The sequence below is a fragment of the Panthera uncia genome (assembly GCF_023721935.1).
Source record: "Panthera uncia isolate 11264 chromosome B2 unlocalized genomic scaffold, Puncia_PCG_1.0 HiC_scaffold_24, whole genome shotgun sequence".
NCBI classification, from domain to species: domain Eukaryota; kingdom Metazoa; phylum Chordata; class Mammalia; order Carnivora; family Felidae; genus Panthera; species Panthera uncia.
In genome coordinates, this window is record NW_026057580.1 from 61,787,891 (window position 1) to 61,795,401 (window position 7,511).

A 7,511-nucleotide genomic window follows, 5' to 3' on the forward strand; every position below is an offset into this window, starting at 1 on the left:
CATGAAGTGGAATTTAAGATACAAAACAGATGAACATAAGAGAAGGGAAGCAAAAATAATATAAAAACAGGGAGGGGGAAAAACATAAGAGACTCTAAAATACAGAGAACAAAATGAGGGTTGCTAGAGGGGTTGTGGGTGGAGGGGATGGGCTAAATGGGCAAGGGGCATTAAGCAAGACACTTGTTGGAATGAGTATTGTGTGTAATATGTAGGGGGTGAATCACTGGATTCTACTCCTGAAATCATTATTGCACTATATGCTAACTAACTTGGATGTATATTAAAAAAATAAATAAATACATTATATATAAAAAATTAATACATGAAGTAGGTGTTAGCTTTGGTAATATTTTAGCTCACATAGCTCAAAATTTAATTCCAGTTAGAATATAACAAATTCATGCACAAGAGGTTACTTGGTATTGGCAAATTACAGTTTACTTAAGTCTAGCTGCACATTGGGCAAGGAAATAATTTAGAAAATTTTTTTCAGATTACTACATAGAAAATAGTTTTATATCCCTTCCACAGGGATATATTCTATTCCAAAATACTATACAGTTGCCAACTATCCATAAATAATTATAGGTTATATGTGTATGAACACACACACATACACATCCATATCTCCACACAAAACATAAATATTAAGATGGAATATACTGATACATCCCTATCACACATAATGTGTTCTGAAACCATCTCTTTAATATTAAAGCCTGTTAGTGTGCTTGTGGTGGTGAGAATTAAACTTTAATACAGTAGACCTAGAAATGACTTTTACATAAATTTTCTATTTTATCTATCAGCAATGTCATAAATACTTCCCTTTTACAAATCTTGAACATTTTAATCTATTTTTAGAAAAATAAAATTCAAACTTTTCCTCTGGTGCAGTTTAACTTATTACCTAAATTTCAAAAAGTAATGTGACACTGCCTGGAAATTGTGTTTGAGAGTTTTATTTAAGCGTTTATTCAAACTTAATAAAGCTTAACTTTCTTTAACTATCTTCTTTAACCATGATTCTTCCTTTAACAATGATTATGTAAAACACTTCTAGCAGGAAAGTGATAAAACAATAAGAATGAGTCTCAAGATGATTTGTAGAACAGAGTAGAACTATGCTATTAAGAAAGGAAACTTGGATGGGGAATCTGGGTGGCTTAGTAGCTTAAGCATCTAACTCTTGATTTCAGCCCAGGTCATGATCTCACAGTCATGATCTCTCAGCTGTGACACTGAGCCCCGTGTGGAACTCTGCAATGGGCCTGGAGTCTTCCTAAGATTCTCTCTATTTCTCCTTCTGCCCCTCTTCCCTGCTCATGCTCTCTCTCTAAAACCAAAACCAAAACAAAACAAAACAAAAACTTGGAAAAGTACTGGTTTATTATTTTATCCACAGAAAACACCCTTTCACAAAATCTAAAATAGATCTATTTCAATATCTACAGTCATTTATGAGATTTGGAAACTTTGTTAACTATTCTCTGATCTTAGGAACATTTGAAGTATAGGATATCTTCGTTTTAAGAATGTGTGCTTATTAAGTATAAATAAATACTGTGAGTTCTTTTTACTTAAATGAAATGTCATTAAGAAAAAGCAATGCCTGATACCTTATGGATCCCATATATACGAAAAGGCTATGAAATATTGAAGTATATTAGAAAAAATTAGTAGATATAAGAATGTGTATAAAAATTGCAGAACTAAAGAACTGAAGATACATCTTTTCTTCTGATTTTTTCCTTGAGAAGCCTATTACAAATAACAAAAATAAAAATAGGATGAATGTCTTTATGAAAAAGTAACATTAAGTTCAATAATGTAATATATGAGTGTATTATGACAAAATAGTGTAATAGGTGAGAAATCAAAACATCAGGGAAAACAAAACCACAGTATTAGAGTGTAAAAATAAGGACATTTATATGAGTATAAGTCTAGGGATCAAGACAGAAGCACCTTTATAAAGATCATAAAAGGAAAAAAGTTAATAAGGCTTTGAGAGAAAGATTAAAAAGGTATTTGAGTTAATTCTCAACCTTCCTGCTGGTCAAATTGAGAAAGTAATGGAGTTAGGAAGAGTGGAAGGGTGCCTAGCAGAAAATTTCAAAAGTCTGACCTAGTCACATTGAGTTTTAGATGGCAACAGAACACATGGGAAGATGTCACGGGTAAATGTACAGATAGTGAATTGAATAAAGCAGAACATGTCATGGGTTGAGAGACCCATGGAACTAGAATTGATTGGATAGTAATTGAAGACATGGAAAAGATACAAACCAATGGAAAGAGAATGAAAGAGAAAATGAAAGGATAACAAATGGTAAATAGATTATGCAGAGTGAGTAAGACATAGAAATCACTGGGAAAGTTGCTGATATTATAACTAGAAAGAGAAAGGGAATTCTTTTATGGTGAACAGACATCTGACATTTTTGAAATGGAATAAGAAGATTTATTAAGATTTCAAGTAGGAAAAATAAAAAGATATGATGAAGATAACAAAGTACTGACAATTAGTAGTCATATCTTGAGTAAGTATATGGAAGGAGGTTGAGAGCTTGGGAATGTATAAAAACCACAGACCAGTTAATTTCATAAGGGCAGTAGCTACCTTATGAAAGGAGTCTTAAATGAGGACACAGGGCTGAAAGCAGGTTGTAAGAGATCAAGATGAGAATTGGATGACTGAAAGCCTAGGTACTTTCGTAAATTGCCTCTTCAGGGACTATAGATATAAAGAAGATAATAGTAGTTGGAAAGAAAAGACCTGCTTTGCAGCTGCAAAATCAAAGCAAGACTGACAAGAGGGGGAAAATGATGACAGCGATAGAAAAAGAAGAGGCTGCGTGTTTAAGGAGAGATGCCACGTAAAGGTAAGTGAGTTTACTTCTGAAGTTTAAAAATATTGAAAACTTTTCTTAAGAAATCTCTTCTCTGACCGTGCTATTACTACATCTAAGTTTATTCACAGCTTGACATCTGTTTATATTTTCAAGATAATGAAAAAGAAAATCCCCTGCCTATGTCAAACCACACTATCTTTTCTTTTTCTCTCTCTTCAAAAGGCAAAGCTGAGAGAAGTAAAGCCAATGATTCTTAGAGAAAAAAGTCAGCCAAAAGTTACCTTTATTAAATAGGAGTACCAAAAAATCAGTGCAGGGCATTGTTGAATCCAAAAGAAATTTGTACAAACTAAAGCTTTAGGCTTTCCTTCCTTTCTTTTTCTTTCTTTCTTTCTTTTCCTTTCTTTCTTTCTTTCTTTCTTTCTTTCTTTCTTTCTTCTCTTTCTTTCTTTCTCTTTCTCCTTTTTTGGTAGAGGGGTATCTTCTGAATAATGAACAATGTGTTTGGTAATTAAGAGTTTAATTAAACTGAGTTTTTATTAAGAATATTTATAAACTGAAATATTTCCAGAGAATAATGTATCATGTCCCTCACTCAGTTAGCATCCTCCACTTCTTTCACAACCACTAACCAAACAAATAATCCTAATTTATCTGATTGGTCCAATTGGTTTATGACCCCACACACCTTCTTCCCCATTTCTCACCTCATTGTACTCTCTGAAACTGCTCTCCCAAACCAGCAGACTACTCTATGTCAAAGGATCTCTCTTATTTCCTGCTGTAAATGAAACCTAAATCTTCCCTTAGGAAATTCTTTCCCTGTAATCTCCTTAGGTGGTGAGTACTTAGATTCATCTGACCCCTAGAGATGATACTTGTACTTGTTCCTTCTTGATCCCCATTACTTCACCACACTTATAAAATATCAAGATCATTTCTGTTGAGTGCTGAGTCTTTCAGCTACATGACCACTTTTCATTCTACCTGCTGCTTTCTCCCTTCGTTCTTGACATATACTCCTGCCCACCACGTTCATTAAAACCTGCCTCAGTTTTCTTCTTCACCTCAAACACTGCAATCATTTTTGTGGGACTCCAATAACCAGTTACAAATCCCAAAGCCTCCTCTGTCAACCTCTTCAAAACCTTATTTCAACTGACCCATTTTTGCCACTTTAGTAACCCATGACTATAGTCAAAATTTAAGTCACAATCACAAAAGTATTGACCATTTTACTTTCTTCCAATAAATGACTCCTTATTAACACTTCGTTCCTATCTAATAAGATAGCCATAGTCTATCATCTCAGTAATACATCCCCACCAGTATCCCAAACTTCCTTGCATCTCTAAATTGTGGTTGCAATTGTCTAATAAAACTTCAACTTTTGATGAATCTAAACATTGTTTTCTCTATGATTTACTTAAGGTAGTCAAAATATCAAGTAAGTTTCTTTTTTTAACTTTTTAAAAAATATTTATTTATTTTCAAGAGAAACAGAGTGTGAGCGGGGAAGGGACAAGAGAGAGAGGAAGACACAGTATCTAAAGCAGGCTTCAGGCTCTGAGCTGTCAGCACAGAGCCCAACATGGATCTCAAACCCACAAACTGTGAGATCATGACCTGAGTTGAAGTCAGATGCTTAAATGACTGAGCCACCCAGGTGCCTCCCAAGTAGGTTTCTTAATGTTTAATCTTTTAAGATTCTACATTAACAAACTGAAGTTCTGGGTTCCATTTTTGTCTCTAATATAATCTTAAGTCATTCTACTCTCAGTCTCAGATTTCTAATATATAAACCTGGAATCCTATTACCTCCATAATTTTTTGGTATTTATTTTTTTGAGATTTGAAAATCAAATGTGATAATGCATATGGAAAAAATGCATTATCATTTTTAAGAAAATGATATAAATATAAATATTTTTTGACATTTCAAGTTGTAGAGTGTGGGAGGGACAATGATTTGGCCTTCTAATACCTGGTGCCAGGTAGCCACTCAGCAGAATCACTTTTATTCAGTGGAGATATGACACCATACATCTCAATTAGTTGATTCCAGGGATAGCCTCATGTACCTGTCGTAATTCCTATCAAAATGTCTTAAGTATAATGAGAAAACTATCAAAGGGAAAACAGCATAGGTCTAAATACAGGGGAATACTTTCTACTTCAATACGGTACCGAGCTGGTCTACACAATTTGATTAGCTTGCAGTAGGTGATCTTAAATATTTTTTCTTCATTTAGAGACAAACTTGAGAAGAACTGATTAAAATAAACAAACTGAGAAGGACTAGCTGCACAGGATAAACAAAGACAGGACAAGGTAGTTGACTTCAGATGTGATCTAGTACAGGTTGCACATCAATTTTTCCAATTGCCCCAAAATCAATGTACCTCTTGGGAATCCAGGAAAAATATTCACTACTTTTTATATGGATGATGCCAGACAGTAGTCTGTATTTATTTTAAGACTATCACCTATTAAAAATAAAATAAAAATCATTTATAGCATGAACAGAGAATTCTCAGTATTGGTTATTCAGTCACAGTATCACTTCATTATAAGGGATAAAATATTTTACTTCATATTATTAAAATTATACCTATATTTAATAAAGAATACAACCTGAGAGAACTATATACCTAGGAACCAAAAACAATAAAATACTTTACTACAGGTATTTCCTACTTCAAGTAAAACAAATCTGAGAACTTTGTATTCAAAAGAGAGGCAGTCAAGCTCAGAGGATAGAGTGACCTAAGAAAGATGAGCTAGGTTTACTCCTAGATTTGCCAGTGAAAAGTCATGTGACCTTAGGCATCTTTTTTAAGTTCTCTGAACTTCAGTTTCCTCATCTATGATATGGAGACAGAAAAGTCCTACAACATAGAGTTGCTGTGAAGATTAAATCAGTCAGCAAAGGTGTAGTGTTGAGCAAATAGTAAGCACTCAATAATTGTAAGGTATTAATATGAAGCAAAATTGGAAAGCATTTTATAAAAATGAATAGAATTGATTTTTCAAAAAAATTCTTTTAGTGTATTTATTTATAAAATTACATCTTTAATTTTGTTTACACTGAGAATTTATCAGGCTCACCATTAATTTATCTACTTATTTCTTCCTCACCTGTTTTGCAGCACATAAAATGTGATAATTACATGCTCAATGTTGAACTTATCATAGTAAGAAGTTCACAGTCCTGGGGTGCCTGCATGGCTCAGTTGTTTAAGCATCCAACTTTGGCTCAGGGCATGATCTCACGGTTCATGGGTTCTAGCCCCACATTGGTATTTGTGCAGGTGAGGAGCCAGTTTGGGATTATCTCTCTCACTCTCTCTCTCTCTCTCTCTCTTCCTCGCCCTCTCTCTGCCTCTCCCCCAACTTGTTCTTGTGTGCTCCCTCTCTCTGTCTCTCTCACTCTCTCTCAAAAATAAATAACTTAAAACAAACAAAAAAACAAACAAAAAAAGAAGTTCACAGTCCCTACCCTAAGGGAGCTCAGAGTGCTCACAGCATAGTAGGGAAAACAAACAGATTAGCACACTCATCCAATACAGACCGATGGAGGATTTGACAGCCCTATTCCTAGGATGCTTTGAGACCTATACTAGCACCTCAGCTTTATATAGATTTTAAAGTCCTATTAGAGGAACTAATTTTAGTAATACTAATCCTAAAAAAATATGGGGGGATGGACTGGATTTCAGAAATAAATAGCATGTGAAGAGAAGTAAATTAAAAAAATGAAATTAAAAGTTCCAGAAAACTAGAAGCTGAAATAAACAGGAAAAGAATAGTGAAAGGTGATGCTAAAATGCAGGTAAAGGTGGGTTACAAAGTGTTTTTTCTACATCATTTAAAGTTTTTTCAACTTTATCTTGTGGACAGGGAGACATTGACATGTATTAAGCATAGTTGGTACATATTTTTGAAGGTAATTCCAAGTCTAAGATGGTTTCAAGTGGGGAACAATCCCGAACTTATTCTACCTAAATAGGGCTGAGATGGCTGAACTAACAGGCTTATAAGGCATCTCTCTCTCCACTTAAGTCTCTCCATATGCTATTTTAGCTTCCTTACCCCATGGTGGTCATGCTTCTTACATGAGTGCTCTAATAGATATGAAGTGGAGATTGCTTTTAAGTCCAAGGCCTGGAAGCTGACACATTATCACTTCTTCCATATTCTGTTGGTCAAAGCAGATACCAAACCTTACTCAGATCCAAGGTGAAGGATCACTGACCTTGACTTATTATGGGAATTACACAAAGGATTTTTTTTGGTCATCTTTAATTCACCACATGCATTATTGTTACTAATTTATTTCTTGAGAATTGACAGAGGGGAAAAAGGGGTGATAGAACACCAGGATAATTGCTAGGTTTCTAGCTATTAAAACTATGAAAAGCAAAATGGTTTGAAAAAGAAAATGAATCCTATCTGGATAACTGTCAGACTATTTAGTAGAGATAGACAACAGTTGCATTTGGATCTGGAATCCAGAAGCCTGGATCTCCTTTGGAGTTAGGCTTTAGATTTCTTCATCCACACATTATGCAAATGGAAACTGAAGATCAGCAGTGAAGGTAAACCTTCAGGGAAATCAGAGAGAACAGAGTAGGAGTCCAAGAAAATGGTAGA